The 20,322-nt window shown below is 42.7% G+C and overlaps 1 protein-coding gene across 6 annotated transcripts in view; it reads left to right on the top strand.

The window, feature by feature from the left end:
• The first annotated feature begins 3,581 nt into the window (after positions 1-3,581).
• The window catches only part of DYNC1I1 (dynein cytoplasmic 1 intermediate chain 1), a 343,168-nt gene continuing 326,427 nt past the window's right edge, over positions 3,582-20,322 (top strand). For all 6 annotated transcript variants that reach the window (XM_033192651.1, XM_033192656.1, XM_033192653.1 and 3 more), the window contains exon 1: positions 3,582-3,900. The gene's annotated coding sequence lies outside the window, so the exon portion shown is untranslated. The remainder of the gene's footprint in view (positions 3,901-20,322) is intronic.

Below are 20,322 nucleotides of genomic sequence, written 5' to 3' on the forward strand. Positions count from 1 at the left end.
TTGTCTTATTTTGAGACATTACCAGAGCTACCCCACCTTCAGCAACAACCACCCTGATCAGTCAACAGCCATCGACATTGAGGCAAGACCCTCCACCAGCAAAAAGATTACAACTCACTGAAGGCTCAAATGATTATTAGCATTTGTTAGCAATAAAGTATTTTTAAATTAAGACATATACATGTTTTAGACATAATGCTATTGCACACTGAATAGGTCACAGTATAGTGTAAACATAACTATTATATGCACTAGGAACCAAAAAAGATTTGTATGACTCACTTTATTGTGATATTTGGTGGTGTGAAACTGAGCTCGCAGTATCTCTGCAGTATGCCTGAGCTTTCTTTTTCTACGATTTTGACTACTTTAGATACTTCATATGAGTGGAATCATACACTATTTTACTTTTTGTGACTGACTTATTTCACTTACCATAGTGTCCTTCAAGTTCATCCACATTGTAGGATGTAACAGGATTTTCTTCTTTTTTAAATATAAAATTTTACTGTATGCATACATATATTCCAAATTTTCTTTACTTATTCACCTATTCATAAACATTGGAGCTGCTTCCACCTCTTGGCTATTGTGAATAATGTTGCATTGAACATGAATGTGCAAATATCTCTTTGAAATCCTACTTTGAATTATTTTGGTTAAATACTGAGAAGTGATAATATTATAACTAACTTTGAAATTGAGGGCTTAATTTGCTCTGGGCATATATTACAGACTATTTGTGATGAATACAACTTGGCAAACTCAGGCCTTTTAAATCCTGACCTGGATTCTTTGAATGAACTTTAAACTTGTCTCTTAAGCCTTTCCTTGTTACAATCCTCTACCCAAAGATAGCCCCAGATGACTCTTCCCAAGTGTCATTCTCTACTCAAAGGCCTTTAATGATTCTCCATTATCTGCTCTACAGCCTTTCTCAGGGCCCCAGTTGGCTCTCCCATGAGTCTGTCATGCTCCAAAAAGCTGGCCCACTCACTATTTGCTGAGTACACTTTATTCTTTCTCTTCTTTGGAGCTTTGTTTATGCCCGAAAATATTCTCTGCTCTTCATTTCTACCCTAAAACCCTACCTATTTCAATATTATCTATTGTCATAATTCTAATTTCCTCCTTCCATCTCATCCACCCAAACCATTGTACTGCTTTGGCTATTTCCTTATTGTTTGTTTTTAATTATATTGCCATTACCTATCCTTGCACCTCCAACTGGATTTTAACCCCTTCAAGAAGAGGGATTATATTCTTCTCTTTTTTAAATCATGTGAAGCTCCTAGCACAATGCTTTGCAGGTTGTGTGACGCAGTGCAGGTGAGCCCCCAAATTGGAGCTTAGCCCGCAAAGGTTCTTGGCTTTGCCCAGGAAAGAATTCAAGAATGAGCCAGTGGTAGGGTTGAAAAATACAGCTTTATTGAAGTGGCAGTGTTACAGCTCTGGTGGTGTTACAGCTCTGTGACTGCTCCTGCAGAGCAAGGCTACCCCATAGGCAGAGAGTAACAGCTCAGGGCAGTTTTGCAGTCATATTTATACCTACTTTAGTTACTTGTAGATCAAGGTTTATGCAGAATTTTTAGGGAAAGGGTAGTAACTTCTGGGTCATGGGGTCATTGCTATGGAAGGGAGTGGTAACTCCTGGGTGTTGCTATGGCAATGGTAAATTGACATGGCACACTGGTGAGCATCTCTTGTGGAAAGCTGCCTCCGCCCCATCTCTGTTTTAGCTAGTCCTCAATTTGGTCCAGTGTCTAAGTCCCACCTCCTACTTCATGGGCACTCAACAATGCCATGTTGAGGCCAGGCATGGTGGCTCACACCTGTAATCCCAACACTTGGGGAGGCTGAGGCAGGCAGATCACTTGAGGTCAGGAGTTCCAGACCAGCCTGGCCAACATGGAGAAATGCCATCTGTACTAAAAATACAAAAATTAGCCGGGCTAGGTGGTGCACACCTATAATCTTAGCTACTCAGGAGACTGAGGAAGGAGAATCGCTTGAACCCAGGAGGTAGAGGTTGCAGTGAGCCGAGATTGTGCCACTGCACTCCAGCCTGGGCAACAGAGGGAGACTCTGTCTCAAAAGAAAATAAAAGAAAAGAAAAAACAATAAAACACAAACAAAACAACAACAAAAACAATGCCACATTGGAAAGACCAGAATACAAAGTAGTTAAAGTACAAGCTGCAGATGAATGGGAATTCAAATCTTAGCTAGATCACTCAGTGGCTGTGGAACTTGGGCAAGGGAGTTAACTTCTTTGACTCAAATTCCTTTTCTGGGGGCATGGCATTCATTTTATGTACTACATGATGTTATAGAAAAGTTAAAGTAAAATGTATGTAGAATTGACATGTATTAAATATTCAGTCATGGTAGTGGCAAGTATTTATTTCATAGAATTTTCCTTCTGGAATACCTTGAATATCTTCTACCTAGACATTTCAGCTCTTTCTTTTCTAGCCATAGTGATGGTCACAGTAGATTAGCCAGGAAGGCCAAAGTAGAATAAGGATGGCCATTTACAGATGAGTATGTATTCATACTGTATTCATACTAGAATCTGTATTTATTTTGAAATTACTGTAGTACTTGTGAATTAATAAGTTCATAAATATTTACTGAATACCCATTATATAGTGTATGCTGTTCTAGATACTGAGAATACAGCGGTGAACAAGATAAAGTCCCTGCCCTCCACTAATTTACATTCTAACGTGTACAAATATTTCACAGATGTGCAAGAAATATGATGAAAAGCTTATCTATAAAATGGTGCCAAACCCCCTAACATCCCAAACTCAATTTTTTGGCCTTATGACTTAGCTGTTGTGGCAAGCTTGTTTTTTGCAGAGTTCAATAATAAGTTACCCAGATTTTTTTTTTTTTTTTTTTCTGAGACGGAGTTTTGCTCTTGTTGCCCAGGCTTGAGTGCAGTGGTGGGATCTCGGCTCACCGCAACCTCCGACTCCCGGGTTCAAACCATTTTCCTGTCTCAGGCTCCCGAGTAGCTGGGATTACAGGCATATGCCACCACGCCCTGCTAATTTTGTATTTTTAGTATAGAGGGTTTTTTCATGTTGGTCAGGCTGGTCTCCAACTCCCGACCTCAGGTGATTCGCCCGCCTAGGCCTCCCAAAGTGCTTGGATTACAAGTGTGAGCCACCGCGTCTGGTTAGTTACCGAGATTTTTAAAAACTGGGACTTTAAAAAGCAATGTGAAGGCAAGCTACACACACACACAACACGCACACACACACACACGCACACACACACACACACTTAATTCTTTTTTCTTCTAGGAAAATTGGGATCAATCAGACCTATAAGTCATTGTGTACAACAGGTAGATCTGAGCTTTCTTTATTTCTATTTAAATGACCTTTAGAAGTGTTGTTGCCTGGGAGTGAAAGTTGTTCAATGGTGGCATTTCAGCAGGAGCTCCCAGATTATTGAAGCTCTTCTCTTTGCAGCAACTTATGTCTAAGTCCTGCCGACGGCAGAGGAATAGACGAATTGACCTTTCCAGGTCCCCTGCTCGCCACCAGCCTCCGGACCGGCGCCACCCCCTCCTAACGAGATCGGGCGCCGTAGACGCGGAGCGGAGGCCCTCCCGCAGGAGGAGCGCGGGCGTGGAGGGCGTGGGCAGGGGGCGGGGCGAGCCCCGCAGACTGGGTGCTCCGGGGAGCTGTCAGTGTCAGGCTCTGGGAGAGAGGAAGTGATAGCTCCCGGAGGAGCGCGAGCGGAGCGGCCGGCGCAGCGTGAGACAGCACATCCTGCCCGCGCCGGCCCCGCCACCTTCGGGAGTCGCCTGCGCCAACGCTGCCGCCGCCCAGGAGCCGCCGCCGGCTCGGGGAGCCCAGTTCCGCCGCTGCCGAGCGCGTCCAGGTAAACTGGAGCGGGATGTCGCCGTTCCCCGGACCGCCGCCACCGTACCTCTCCCCAGCCCTCCCAACCCTCCCTACGCCGGTGTCGTCTGCGCTGGGAACCAGGCTGGAGCCGAGGCCCCTGCAGCCGCAGCCGGACCCTTGCCCTTGCTCCCTGCCCAGGCTCCTGCGTGCTCCGCTGAGCCCGAAGGCGGCCAAAGCCCCCCAGTGGCACCCCGCTCTCGGCAGAGCCGAGAGACTAGGGCAGAGAAGGAAGGGTCGTGGTGTCACCACCTGGTCGCCCACCTTGTGGGCTGGGAGGGGCGTCCCAGTGCGCCCCGCCTCAGTCTTCCCGGGGGAGTAGAGGGCGAGCTGCGTTGAAATCTGCATTCCTCTGGGCCACTGGCTGGCTGCCCCTGGAGGAGGGGGGAAGCTGCAGAGGGAGGGGAAAGGATGCTGTTTGATTACATTTGGAGCTGTCTGCAAAGCTCTTAGATGCTGTCGCTACCCTCCAAGTCGGAGGGAGCGAATTCACTTCCAGCAGGACATTGATTAAACACTTCAAAGCGAGAAGATGCTAGTTTCTCTCTGCTGCGGAAAAAGTGTGGGGAGGGATGATGTTTTGGTAAACACCTTCCCGGCCGCCTGGCTCTCCTTCCCCCGCTCCCACTCGGAATCGCTCTGGCCTTATAAATCTGTGCGTCGTCATCATAAGGGCAGTGATCCTGGCAGCACACTGATGGGAACTGAGTGTGCGGGAGTCTCATGACTTGTACCTTGGCTAATAAGATTAAACAGAAGCCAAGGATCAGGACAGGAAATTACATAGGAGATCAGAGACTCAACAACATGCAGAAGATGGAATATATTCGCTATTCTGGCCTCTACTAATCCTAGGTAAGGGGCAGGAACAAGTAGCCAGCCATTTTCTTGCTTGGAATGCCTTTCAAGTGGGCATTGTAGACTCACTGTAGTTCAGAGTCGTGAAAAATTGCTTCCAAACATTCCAGATTAGCAAAAAGAACAGCTAACAGTAAGGCATAGGCAACTGCAGGTGACAACCCAATGCCTGATGTTAACACAGATACAAGTAACAGTGTGTGTACATACTTTAATTGTGGAAATTAGAGAGATATATGTTGATCAGTGTTAGTAAATTTGAAAAGGGAATATTCAGTGCAATTTGCAAGCTGAGGGTACTGGTGAGAATGTAATACTACCTCTAATTATTTACAATGCCAAGTTTGTTCAAAAAGGTTTGGTGTGGAAAAAGGGGTCCAAACTCAGCTCTTTTGATCATATTTCTCAATAAAATAAAATCTGAAACATCTGCCACTGAGTCACCAGATGTTCTCTTCATAGGAACCAACTCTTGAATATTTGTTTAGTTCTGAGGATCCAGTGCTCCAAGACCCATTCCTCTTAAAACTTCTAGCACCGTACTTGGGAAGTTTTTAGAATACAGTTGGGGGTCGAATGCAGGATTTTCCAGCCTGTCAAGCTCTTAGCCCTGTTTCTGGCCCACAGCATCTAAGCATTTTACTTTTTCTTCCTTGTCTCAGGCCTCAGATACAAATGCACTTGCTTCCTCCCTCTTTGGACCTCTGAGATGCTGCAGCCTCTGGTGCACAGTCCCCTGGAAGAGGAGGGAGTGGCTTGCAGCCATTCCCCACCCCCCAGCCTTTCCTCCCTCTTTGCTACTGAAAACATGCATGGTTGTTTTACTGTTAAAGCTTTAGAGAAAATCACCAGTAGGGATATGGGCAGAGAAAATAAACTCGACCCGCAGGAGAAGGGGCAGAGTTCTTAGAATAGCGGTTCATGGTCTTCAGTTTCTGACTAACTTCAAAGAGAGTAAGAGGAAGTCACTTGGCATTTCAGTCACCATGTTTTATATCTCAGAGAAGGCTCTAGGATCTTTCTTCCCAATCCCTCTGCTTCCAAAAACACTCCTTCCCGAGTCTACATTTAATAAATGAGCCTTGCCTTTGATGACAATGCTGAGTCAAGGATCCAGCCTGGTTGCTGCTCTGTCCATACTCAAAACAGCGATGTAGACCAGTCTTGTAAAATGCATGCCAAATCTGAAATCTAGGTACCCCTCTTAGTACAGACAGTGTGCACAGGCTTCGCCCTGTTACCATTTTCTCCAGTTTCTTTGTTGTTTAATGTAGCATCAAATGAAAAGGTCACATGCATCTGTTTGTTTCAAACAAATATATTCCTTCATTACTTTATTCTCCCTGCACTTTGTTCCACCAAATGAAACAAAGATTGATAACAATAGCTAAAATATATTGAGCATTTTACCAGGCATTGCATTTTAAAATACTTTCACAGGTGTTAACTTATTTAAACATCGCAAAAATCTTATGAGGCAGATATTGTTTGTAATCCTGTTTTACAGATGAGGAAACTAAGAGACACAGCTGTAAGCTGTCAAGTAACTTACGCTCGACTACTAAGTTGAGCAAGGCAGCATTTGAATCAAGGCCTGACTCCAGGCCGGGAGTTTTAACCTCTCTCTTCCATACTATAAAACAGTTACAGTGGTTAATTTTCATATATTGAATACCAAGCTCTTCTCTTATGTTATCTCATTTTAATTCTTATATTAATCCTATGAAGTAGACATTATTATCCATATTTTACAAATAATTAAATGAATTAAATGGCATACTCAATGTCATTTAATAAATGGCAGAGGTAGGATTCAAATAAGGTCTCTCCAAAGACTCTAAAAATAGGACCCATCCATTTTGGCTATTGTGCTGTGTGAGAGGCAAAAAAGACAGTGTATGTCTGTTTCTTTCAGGTTTGCTGTCCAATTTCAGGGTGATCCATCGTTATTTTCTTAAAGCCACAAGTATAGCCACACTTTTTGCCAGTTGATTGGTAACTGTGAATAATATATGCACACTCAAAGTAGACCCATAGCCCCTTAAAATAATATATGGCATTGTTTTTGTCTCCTTAATGAAAGTAGCTATTAAACTTTGTGGATCTCAAATGCTGTGTAAATAGTTGCTACCTTAATCAGGGATCTCTATTACGAGAAACTTTTGTGGCTTCTACATTCCCTAGAGCATGTGAGAACATATATTCTCTTGGGAACTTTGCTGGGACTAGGAGCTTCTAGAGTTGACTTTTTTTGAGAATTAACTCAAGTTAATTCAACTCTCATTTTTCTTCTTTGCAATGTATAAATCCTTGACCAGGTCCATGTAAAAGTTATTCCTCTTGGCTGGGCACAGTGGCTCACACCTGTAATCTCAGCACTTTGGGAAGCCGAGGCAGGCCAGTCACTTGAGGTCAGGAGTTAGAGACCAGGCTGGAGGCTCGTGCCTGTAATCCCAGCTACTCGGGAGGCTGAGGCAGGACAATCACTTGAACCCAGGAGGTGGAGGTTGCAGTGAGACAAGATTGCACCACTGCACTCCAGCCTGGGTGACAGAGCAAGACCCTGTCTTTTTAAAAAAAAAAAATTATTCCTGTTCACAGACACTTTTCATCAATATCCTGGACTTGTGTTCCTTGATTCCTCTCTGCGTGAGGCCTGGCCCCAGAATCTCAGAGTGAAGTTTCCATTGTAACATAGATACCACTGCCTAGGTGCTAATCCTCATGAGCTCACATATTCATAAAACATCCTTGATTCTTTGTTGGAGGAACCTTCTTAAACAACAACCCATAGATACTGTAAAAGGGAGGCATATGAATGGTTTTCAGATGGTAATTGAACCCACTAAAATTGATGCAAATTTTCATGCATTTGTGCATAAATGCAGTTTTCTAGGGAAAAAAATGGGGATATTGCTAACTAAAAATACATGAAGAATCACTGGTTTACATATGCTGTTTAAAAAAGGGGAGAGGAGCAGAGGTCACTCTGCTGAAATGTATCGAAGACAAAGCCAAACTATCCTACCAGTGGCAGCCAAAAAATAAAATGTTCTTGGCTATTAGGACATTTTTTGGCATTTCACCAGGAGTCCAGGTGGCAGGTACAGCAAACATCAACTGACAGTGAGTCAGGCCTGCAACTGAGTCAGGCCTCCAGGCATGGCAGGCAGTCCTAACTCAGCTTGTCATTCATTGAGCACCTCCCCTGTGCACAGTCAGTGCTTTACAGATGTGTTAGTTCATTGAATCATCCCAGCATCCCTCTAAGGTGGACATTTTTCTCTTTCTTTGACAAACAAGGAGATGCTTGGAAGGATTAAGTCACTTGGTCAAGGTCACATGGAGCCAGATAGTGGAAGGGCTGGATTTGAAATGCAGGTCGGCCTGATTCCAAAGTCTGCTTCTTCTCTTCCTACTATAGCTCATTGTTTGCCTGTGTGGGATACCAAAAAAAGTATTGTTTAGTGTAGCTTTTTATTGTCACAGGACTAAGAGTCCTCAAGAAATATGTTCACACACTGATAAGAAAAGCTTAAAAGTGTTATCAAAGGAACAACAACAAGTAATATGTCTCCCAATGTGGCAGAAGAAAAGCAAGCCCTGCTTTACTTAAGGTGAGTTGAAGCTCCACATTTGCGTCCCCTGTCACCAGGTGTCTTGCTGAGTACCAAATGCACAGCAGCCCCCACCTGAAAACTATCTTGCAGGGGTAACTGCAAATCAAAACTTTAATCATTGCAAAGATGAATGTTCTTTAAGGCTGTTCTGTCCTCTTGGGCTTCCCTGATGTAGCAGCTGTGTCATGATCCGGAACACTGACTCACTCCTAAATCCTGGGAGGCCCACTGCTTACCAGATGACTTATGTGCTCTTTAGTTTTCAATTCATATCAGTCTTGAAATCATCTTAAGCAGCTGTTCTTGCTTCCAAATTATTACTTACGCCCCAACAGTTTTCCACTTACCTATATTCTTGCTATGATCGCATAGAACAACCCACTGTTTCATTTTGGGGGTACAGAACAGCTGATGCCATCAATGTGGCAAACACACAAAGCAGAAATTTCAGTCAGAGTTGAGGGCATTCATAATAAAAATAATGAATCTCTGGCTCATGCCTGTAATCCCAGCACTTTGGGAGGCTGAGGCGGGCGGATCATGAGGTCAGGAGATCGAGACCATCCTGGCTAACACGGTGAAACCCCGTCTCTACTAAAAATACAAAAAATTAGCCGGGCGAATCACGAGGTCAGGAGATCGAGACCATCCTGGCTAACACAGTGAAACCCCATCTCTACTAAAAATACGAAAAACTAGCCGGGCGAGGTGGTGAGCACCTGTAGTCCCAGCTACTTGGGAGGCTAAGGCAGGAGAATGGCGTAAACCCAGGAGGCGGAGCTTGCAGTGAGCTGAGATCCGGCCACTGCACTCCAGCTGGGTGGCAGAGCAAGACTCCGTCCCCCCCCCCAAAAAAAAAAATAAATAATGAATCTCAAGCACTATAGAGGATGATTGTACTTGATCAACAGACCTGCCTGGTAACAGTTCCAGTGTGCTTCATTATGCTTTAACTCAGTGCTCTTCCAACATTTTTTTTTCTCTTTTATAATCCCTCAAGAATTTAAAAAGATTCTGCGGCTCCATCATCTCCACACATTTTAGGTTACATCTAATGCTTTTCATCATAAATTTATAGAATCAGAATTAATGTGATTTTCAGAATGTTGTAAACTTTGACAGTTAAAAATAAAACCGTGACATCGTTCTTTGAATCCAATTAAAATCTAAATACCAACTTCAATTTAAAATGTATGGGAAGACGCTCTTTTCACAAAGGGATGTTTTTATATCTTGCAATTAAGCACCACAGTAAGATTTGGGATTTCCTGGAGTTTTGTTTGTTTGTTTAGTTTATATTTGTCTTTAACGTTAATATGGCAGAAGGCATTTTATGAAAATGGAGATGGGAAAAGAGGCCCCGAATAATTCTACAACCATGGGCACATTCTCTGGTAGGCAGTTTTAGGAAAGCATATAGGCAGAAGCTGCGGATCTGGAAATTAATGTCATTAACTTTTCCCTTGCCTGCAGGCTCTTTAGAAAGCCTCTGTGGTATAGTTTGAAGTCAGGTAGCGTGATGCCTCCAGCTTTGTTCTTTTGACTTAGGATTGTCTTGGAAATGCGGGCTCTTTTTTGGTTCCATATGAACTTTAAAGCAGTTTTTTCCAGTTCTGTGAAGAAACTCATTGGTAGCTTGATGGGGATGGCATTGAATCTATAAATAACCTTGGGCAGTATGGCCATTTTCACGATATTGATTCTTCCTATCCATGAGCATGGTATGTTCTTCCATTTGTTTGTGTCCTCTTTTATTTCACTGAGCAGTGGTTTGTAGTTCTCCTTGAAGAGGTCCTTTACATCCCTTGTAAGTTGGATTCCTAGGTATTTTATTCTCTTTGAAGCAATTGTGAATGGAAGTTCATTCATGATTTGGCTCTCTGTTTGTCTGTTACTGGTGTATAAGAATGCTTGTGATTTTTGCATATTAATTTTGTATCCTGAGACTTTGCTGAAGTTTCTTATCAGCTTCAGGAGATTTTGGGCTGAGACAATGGGGTTTTCTAAATTTACACTGTTGGTGGGATTGTAAACTAGTTCAACCATTATGGAAAACAGTATGGCAATTCCTCAAGGATCTAGAACTAGATGTACCATATGACCCAGCCATCCCACTACTGGACCATGCTGCTATAAAGACACATGCACACGTATGTTTATTGCGTCACTATTCACAATAGCAAAGACTTGGAATCAACCCAAATGTCCATCTGTGACAGACTGGATTAAGAAAATGTGGCACATATACACCATGGAATTTTATGCAGCCATAAAAAAGGATGAATTTGGGTCCTTTGTAGGGACATGGATGCAGCTGGAAACCATCATTCTTAGCAAACTATCACAAGAACAGAAAACCAGACACCACATGTTCTCACTCATAGGTGGGAACTGAACAATGAGATCACTTGGACTCGGGAAGGGGAGCATCACACATCGGGGCCTATCATGGGGAGGGGGGAGGGGGGAGGGATTGCATTGGGAGTTATACCTGATATAAATGACGAATTGATGGGTGCTGACGAGTTGATGGGTGCAGCACACCAACATGGCACAAGTATACATATGTAACAAACCTGCACGTTCTGCACATGTACCCTAGAACTTAAAGTATAATAATTAAAAAAAAAAAGAAAAAAGAAAGCCTCTGTGGAGGCCAGGGGTATGCAGATGCCAGTTTGAAGAGTGCACATTTATCTAGCACAGGTGCTGTGTGTTATGGGTCAGTGTGGCACAGCTACTGGTAGTCAGGCCCATTGCCTTCTCTGTATGGGACTCAAATTAGAGGTGAGTAGGGCCAGAAGGAGCTGCACAGAGGCTGGTCCCATTTTCTGCTCTCAAGTAGAGGTGACGGGATAGCTGTCTTTCATCTTTCTTCTATTTAATGATTTTCAGTACAAGATGGGCTCATTCCAGTGCTTTCTTTTCTTTTTAGTTTTATTTATTTATTTACAAACAGGGTCTTACTCTGTTGCTTAGGCTGGAGTGCAGTGGCATGATCATAACTCACTGCAACTCCAACTCCTGGGCTCAAGCAATTCTCCCAACTCATCCTTCCAAGTAACTGGGACTACAGGCATGTCCCACCACACCAGCTAGTTAAATTTTTTTTTTTTTCTATACGGATGGAGTCTTGCTGTGTTGCCCAGGCTGGTCTTGAACTTGTGGCTTCCAGCAGTCCTCCTCCCTCAGCCTTCTAAGTGTTGGGATTACAGGCATGAGCCACTGCACCTGGCCCCAGCAAGTTTTTAGATCAGTGGTTCTTAGCCAGGAGCAATAGTCTTCTCCAGGGGATATTTGGCAATGTCTGGAGACATTTTTTATTATCTCAACTGGGGAGAAGGGCTGGCATCTAGTGGGTGGAGGTTGGGACTGCTGTTGAACATGCCACAAAGCACAAGACAGCCTCCACAACAAAGAATTATCTGACCCAAAATGTCAATGATGCCGAGGTTATGAAACTCTGCTTTAGAAGTTCTAGTTTTCTCATCGAAATCTTCCCTGTTTAATAATTTAACTCAATTTTTTTGGTCTTTACAAGATAGTAAAAAGCACAACATCTAAGAGCATGTAAGAGGCAGCATAAAGTAATGAGAAGAAGAGGCCAGATATCCCACTTACTGCCTGTGTGAGCCTCAGTTTCTTCATATGTAAAATGGGGACAATGATGCCTGGCTTGCAAAGTTATTGTGAGGATTGCAGACAATGAGTGTACAGGTCCCAGCACATGGTACATGCTAAATACATGGATGATTCTTTTTATTATCAAACAACAGTTATGTCACTCTCTAGTTTATCTGGGATGTGTGTGATCTTGCCTTCCTTTGAACCAAAGGTATGCTTTATTTTTTTAAAACAAAAAAATTGTCTTGATTTAAATTTACTCATTGACATACATCTTTCTTCTAGACTTTAGGCTCCTTCAGACATCATTGTGTCTTCCAGCAGAGAACCTTACACATGGTGAATACTCAACAAGCTTTTGTTGACCTGAAATATTAGCCAGAATAAATCCTACTTAATATTCCTTTTCTTTTAAGACTGAGTTCTTTTTCCCCTTGGAGCATTTTAATGTGTTTAGTAAAAACATTCACTTCCCGAAATGTAGCACCCATTGTGTGTCTGTGCCCAAGATGAATGTGTGTTTGGTAATGCTTAGAATCCTGGAAGCCTTGCCTTCCTGAATCAGGATCATGCAGAGCATTTCTGCTGGGGGAAGGGGAGTCTTAAGGAGGACAATATTTCATTGAAGAAATGACAGGCAGCATGGTTTGAATCTGGTGTTTTCCTTTTTGAACCCCTTAGGCTAATCCTTTTGGTCTGGCTTTGGTCTGACACTGTCCAGTAAGCAGTCCAGTACATGGGCTTCTTTCTGGTAGAAGGGACATTTTGATTCCTTACCAGGTTTATATTTTATTCTAATGTCCAGAGTGAAGCCAAGTAATGAGTATATTTTCATTGAATAAATGAAATATTCATTCACTCTAGTGAATAAATGATGACACAACATTATACATCCTTTGCCTGCAATCACTTTCCCTTTTTTTTTTTTTGAGACGGAGTCTCGCTCTGTCACCCAGGCTGGAGTGCAGTGGTGTGATCTCGGCTCACTGTAAGCTCTGCCTCCCGGATTCACGCCATTGTCCTGCCTCACCTTCCTGAGTAGCTGGGACTACAGGCGCCTGCCACCACACCCAGCTAATTTTTTGTATTTTTAGTAGAGACAGGGTTTCACCATGTTATCCAGGATGGTCTTGATCTCCTGACCTCGTGATCTGCCCACCTCGATCTCCCAAAGTGCTGGGATTACAGATGTGAGCCACCACGCCCAGCCTCACTTTCCCATTTAGAATACATGCTAGATTGTCTACTCTGACCTGAAATAGTACACATTTCTTTGTCAAGATGAAGACTTCACTCACTGAAATGGAATGAAGTCCTCTCCTGAATGCAGTTTTAGATCCTATAGCACACCATGTGGAAGCCTCTAAATGTTTATCAAGTTGTTGAATGTTAAAAGGAGCCTGAGTGCAGGGGATGACCCTGAGACTCTGTCTCAGAACCAACTTGTGGAATGTCAGTTGGTGGGTTTGGATGACGGAAAGGGAAGCAGGCCCTGTAGGGAATGTGTGTTTTGACACAATGTCCCCTTTTAAAATGACGGTGCGTCTCCTGTTTCACCATCTGCCCATTAATATCAATATAGCAAGAGGTTGTGGGAATTGGTGTGTATTTTGTGGAAGAAAGAATAACAAAAGAAAAAAAAAACACCTTTCTCTGCCTGTTTTCTTGAAAAGTGTGACTTTGTTCGCTTTCAGAAGGTATAGGTTACAGCTGATTCAGAAAGAGGATCCTCCCTCTTTGAATGCCTTCAGGCTTAGAGGAAAATGAGAATCTATTTGGGTAAGTTAAAAATGCCAAACTAAATCTCCCAATGCAAATACGGACCACCCAGGGACGTTGTAAAAGGCCAGATTTGGGGGTTTGAATATTTACACATTTTCTTGCCTCCTATTTTAAGCTTTTTAATATTTGTCAAATGCTGCTGAAAAATAATTGGCATATCAAGCAAGGGTGAAATCCCATATCTTATGCCAGAGAATTTAAAGCCAGGGGACTGTACTCATTTCCCTTGAGAATCCCTTGTTTTTAAAATGAAGAAATGTGAGTTCAAAAAATTCTAAGACAGTAAATTACAGACTTTAAAGTAGATAGAAAAGTTGATTACAAAACTATTGTTGAGGAGGAGGAAGATATACTCTCTTTGAGTGCTCCCTTTCCCTGGTATAGTCTGCCCTGACTGAGCCATTTTTCTCGGTAAATTGGGCGACAGTTTATTTTTGATGGTGGGTCAGGGTACTGGAAACATCACCCTGTAACATTGTCAACACCACCGCTACCTTCCCAAATGCCGGAAGGGCAGATCTGAGCAGCACATGGAAAAAGTGTTTTCTAAACTCCCTGGAGGAAAATACAGAACGTTGCTTCAACCAGGGCGCATGCTCTGGAGAGTGTGGTTTTTAATGACATTTAGTACTTTCTTATTCTTTACACCCTCCTCATGGGGCATTCCATAGCACTTTAAGTTGGAGATGGTAAAGGAGGGGTGCTTTGAAGATGTCAACGCTGTCAAGGAAGGTGAAAAGTAACAAGAATTCTGACTCATTGGAGTGGATTTGATCAGGCTAGACTGTATCATGATGCAGTAACAAATAACTGCCAAACCTCAGTGGAGTAACACAACAAAAAAATTTTCTTGGCCATGTTACATGTCCAGTGTGGGTCAACAAGGGGCTGTGTTCATTATGTTCACTCAGAGGCCCATGCTGCATGAGGCTTCATCTTGATATATGCTTCTACAATCCCTGTGGTAGATTGCATACTGCATATTAAACCTCCTGGAAGTGACATATGACACCTCTACTCATGTTTCATTAGCCAAAACCAGTTGGGCGGCCATGCCTGACTACAATGGCGTCCTTAAGTGTAGTCCTACGGGAGGGGAACTGAAATTTTTGTAATAAACTCAAATAACCGTGGAAGGGAGGGACTTACATGAGGTCTGCCTATTCCTGCTAATAACTGCAGTCTCTATGGGGCACCCCTAGGGACACTGATTGATATGTAACCACATATGTAGTGGTTTCAGCCACCAACTCTACAAGTGAATTGGGAGAGTTTCCTGAGCCTTTTGTGGGACTGGCAACAGGGGTCACTCATTTGCTCAGCCACTGCATGCTCAAACCCTGTATGGGATGGGGAGCATGCAGACAGGCAGGTGCAGGAGCCAGGATGAATGCTTTTGGGCCCCAGCCCCATGGTAGCATGGAAGGATGTGTTATAATTAATGCTCTTTTAGCAGTTAATGTCTGTGGATGGCTAAGTATTAAACCAGCTCGTGGAGAGTCAGGGTGACAGCCTTTTACACTCTGCCCTCTTGGTACCTGCATCCTTGTCCGGCATCCAGGAAGAATCAGGTCACACATGGACTTGAAGGATGGTGAGCACAGTGGTTTTATTGAGTGGTGGAGGTTGCTCTCAGTGGGCTGGATGGGCAGCTGGAAAGGGGATGGAGTGGGAAGATGATCTTACCTTGGAGTTCAGCCATCCTGTGGCCAATCACCTCTCTGACCTTCCCCAGCCGAACTCATCTTGATATTCAGATGCCCCTTCTCTTCTCTCCTTCTCTGCCACTCCTTTCTGCTGCTCTGCCACTTTTCTGCTCGTGGATCCTGGGGTTTGGGGTTTTTGTGGGTACAGGATGGGGGTGTGACAGGCCAGAGTGGTTTTAGAAAAGGCGACATTTGTATATGAAAACAGCAATGCCTGTTCCCATTTAGGGCCATGGGTTTCCAGGCTTGAGGGTGGAGCCTTTGCTGAGGAACCACCCTCTTCTACCCAGTATTTCCTTGCTTCCTGTCCATATCACTAACACCTGAACAAATGCCCATTAAAATATAAAATGCATTTGCATGATTTTAGCATCATAAGGAATAACAGGTTCCCAGAAAACTGAGCTTACAAATATTAATCTTACTGATAATGAATAAAGGAAATATCTATGGGGTGAAAATTAGCTTCCTTCAATTATAGTCAAGAATATTCATTTAGAACTTATGGAATGCTAGCCCTGAGTAAGACTGAGTGCTTGGTGGGCACATGAAAATGAAGAAAGTACAGATCGTAGGGGCCAATGTCTAATGGGGGAAAAATAGAATAATTTATTACCTACAATGTGGTTATATGTTATCACATATCAAATGATTATCACGTATGTTAAAATGGGATAAATGCCTCAGAGATATAACAAAGTACAATGGGGATTCAATAAGGGGAGTGATTAATAATTAAGTGAGTAATCACTTCTTTCAATTTGCAGACTGACCAGACATCAGTGTTACCCAGACAAAACATTTCAATTAATGTTTTACATTCATCCTCCTCTTTTGTTTTTGGACCTGATTTGATCACAGAAAAAATTAAAACAGAGATTATGATTAAGAGGTAGTATAAGAACATGACCTCTGGAAATAATATTCAAAGCTGAGTTTCACCATTTACGAGCTATGCAATCTTGACAAGTTACTTTGCTTCCGTGTACCTAATTTTCTTCCTCTGTAAAATAGGATTCATAATAATAGCATCCACTTCCTAGTGTTGTGCTGTGGTTTGAAAGAATAAATCCCATTTAATTTTCCATTTCTTACAGGATTTAATTTTTTCCCCTTGGATCATTTCGATATGCTTAGTACAAACATTGACTTCCTGAAATGTACCACCTCTTGGGTGTCTGGGCCCCAAATGGATGTGGGCTTAGTAATTCCTGGGATTCTGGAAGGCTTGCCTTCCTGAATTCGGGTCGTGGGAGTGTTTCAGGGTCAGATGTTCAGTCAGTATTTTCCCTAGTCTGAGAGGCAACCGTATAGTCTAGAGAGCTCTAGAGTGTCAATCTGGCTTCTATTCTGATAGATCTGGTAATTCAGGTCTATTGGAGGTATATTTCCTAGCTCCCCTATTCCCACCCCAGCATTTCAAAGTCATGTTAAATTAAATTAAAATTTAATGTGGCATAAATAAATTGTGACTGAATCATGGAGGCATTCTACTTGTTTGATTCCAGAACGTTAAAAGGTCCATGTTCTTGGGACCAGTGCCATAGCAAATGATTGACGAGCTAGAGTCTGGGTACGATGGAGGGGAGCCTGTGAGGCTCATCTTGGTAGATGCTCACCTTCTCTCTCCTCTGTTTTTTCTTTGCCTTCCCCACCCACTCCTTGAATGCAAAGTGGGGGCAACTTGAGGTGACGCTGCAGAGCTTGTGGGCTGTAAGTGGGCGAAGGGGTGGGCGTGAAGACTGCCTTTGGCAAATAGCTTTGAGGATACTTATCTGCTGTAGCCCAAACTTCTTGTAAAAAACAGAGTTAATATCCATGTAATAGAGAACCCTTAATTGGTTCAAGCTGTTCAAAAAATGGGCTGGGCTGTCTGTGAGGTAGTGAGTTCCCAATGCCTAGGGAAGTTCAAGCATGTCACCTCCTGTGAACATTGTCTGTGAACAGACTTATCAGTGAGAGGTCAGAGAAGCTCTGGTAATTTCTACATAATTTTCCTCAAAATTTAAGAATCTCTGATCCTTTGTAATGAGACAGAACTTTGTATTATTCTTTCTTTTGGCCAGGTTCTGCCATTCACCTGGAGCCAGCATAAACAAGGGGGCAGGTGCCAAATTGGGAAAATGTAACAACTTTTGCCTATTTCCTTTCCATGGGACTGTTTAAATTGTAACATTCATTCATTTGTGCCTTCAACAAACATTTATAAATTCTTCCTGCCAGACAATGGGAGGGTTATAGTAACTTCAGGGAGTTTAACAGCTAGTGACAACCATTAAAAACAAATAAGAGGTCTGGAGCAGTGGCTCATGCCTGTAATCCCAGGCTAAGGCGGGTAGATTACTTGAGCTCAGGAGTTCAAGACTAGCCTGGACAACATGGTAAAACCCTGTCTCTATCAAAAAATACAAAAAATTAGCCAGGCGTGGTGATGTGCATCTGTGGTCCCAGCTGCTCAGGAGGCTGAGGTGGGAGGATCACTTGAATCTGGGAGGCAGAGGTTGCAGTGAGCCAAGATCGCACCACTGCACTCCAGCCTGGGCAACACAGTGAGACTGTATCTCAAACAAACAAAAACCAAGAAATGTTGCTAACTTAATTCCAAATTGACCAAGCCACCATGCGTTTGATGACTCATTCTTTCACCAAATCCTTTATTCATTCATTCACTCAGTAATCTCCTAATGTACTCTGATGGTTTTTTATAATCTGATCCTCCTTCCCCAAAACAGAGAGTAGACAAATATGTCATTTCAAAGTTATATGCCAGAAACCCCAATACCATATACATATACATTGTATATAATTAACAAAATCTATGCCTTCATTGGAGCTTAATATATATATAAATATATGTATCGCAAATGCTAAGATATCTATTTTGGACACTTAATTTCTCACTCTTTCATTCTATACAGCAAAAGTGTGATATGAAAGAAAAGTGTTAATTCCAGTAGTTTGCCTTGATTAGCAGATTTAAATAGACTGAATTGGTTTAACATGGAAATTCTTGATATTTTTTCAAGACTCTTATGTGTTCTAAAAATAAATCACTTTCTTCTGAAGCAGGGCAGGACCAAAGGGCAGAAAAAAATAGCCCTGGGTCAGTTATGTCCTGAGAGTGTGGCACCAAACATTCCCCTTTCCAACTTGTTCCCCATTGCGCCCCTGCCACCTCAAACCCGTTCGACCATATGCTATCGTCCCATTGAACTGTGCTATTCCCCAAACATCGGCCACTTCCATAATAAATGATCCCCAGTTCCTATCCTACTCACATGTCAATGTCTGGCTCTCAGTGCTCCTCCTTTAGGAAGCCCTCTTTGTGCTCCAGTTCTTGCAAGCACTCCTTAGTACGTTATACCTTTATCACACGTGTATCCCATTTCCCCTGCAATGTTGTTAGTGTTTTCAGACCCTCCCATATTACATGCTTTTTGAGACAGACTCTATACTGATCATTTGTGTAAGTCCCATGGTACCCAGAACAGCACTGTGTGCTTTGTAGGGGCTCAGTAAAAAAACTCATTATACTGAATTAACATAAAGATAAATTTAGCATCGTGGAGCCAACTACTTAGGCTTCCTGACTCTTGGCAAATTAAAAATTTTGGTTGACTAGTGTGCTTCTCCCTGCTTTAGAAACATATGGAGGACCTTGCTCAGAAGCCCAAGGTAGTCTTCCCATTTCCTTCCATCACGGTAAATCATCCCAGTGTCCTTCCCCTTGGCCCCACCACTCCATTCCTGCAAAGAGTCACTGTGCAGCAGGGACTGGAGCAGTGGGGAGAAATGTGCTCTGATCTGCTAAAGGAATTTGGGGTTATGTGACTATATATGGACATGTGTGTGGGTACATGCTCATGTGCTGAAAATAACCCGGTGACACTCTTGAGCATCAACATTCTTACCTGTAGTCAGCTATCATATTGCAGCTGATGAGGACCAGCAGTTAGCTATATAGATAGGCAGAATTAAGGTCTGAATCTTAGTTTTGAGAGTCTAGATGTTAGATTATTTTTAGATAGCCCACATTCTCTAGCAACTTACTGATGGGCAAACATACAACCCAATGTAAATACATGTTATATGTTAGGTCCCCAACATAAAATGCCAACTTACTAACTTTGCCAGGAGAAACCTAACTTCCCACTGAATCAAATGCCCTTGTTTATAGGTCAGTGTTCTGAACTCTTCTGAGAACTTGAGTTTCTGGGCCCTTGGTTTGGGATAGGCAGGGCTAGGACAGGACTAGTGTGAGGTTATTAAGGATAATCTTAAAGGCTGAGTCTAGAGGTAACCTGGGCATTGAAAAATCAAGCAGGTGGTCCAATTATGTTACTACATTCAAAAGAGCTGGGAAGGGAGGCAGAATCTAGGTGTGGCAATAATATAGCAATTGAGGGCACCAAAAGAAAGCAAAAGGGTTGAGAGGGAGGGTGGGGAAATAGATCTAGGGGAATCCTAAAGCCAATGGAGCATTGACACTTTTTATAGAACATAAGGCGAGGAACAGGGAAAGGAGTTCACTCAGACACGTTTTTTGAAGCCAAATTTGTTCATTCATCAGATATTGATTATCTACTCTGGTCAGTCACTATCCTTAGTATTGGCAATAATCAGTGAACAATATGGACAAATATGCCTTCATTGGAGCTTAACTTCTAAAAGGAGAGACAAACAACAAAAAATACTTAAACGTTAAGTCTAACATATGTAATGAAGAAAAACTTAAGGCAGCAGAAAAGATGGCAATGCAGGGACAGTGGGAGGGGAATAGTTTGCTATTTTAAATAGAATTGTCAATAAGAC

This window comes from Trachypithecus francoisi, unplaced genomic scaffold (assembly GCF_009764315.1).
Source record: "Trachypithecus francoisi isolate TF-2019V2 unplaced genomic scaffold, Tfra_2.0 Lachesis_group4, whole genome shotgun sequence".
Classification (NCBI taxonomy): Eukaryota; Metazoa; Chordata; class Mammalia; order Primates; family Cercopithecidae; genus Trachypithecus; species Trachypithecus francoisi.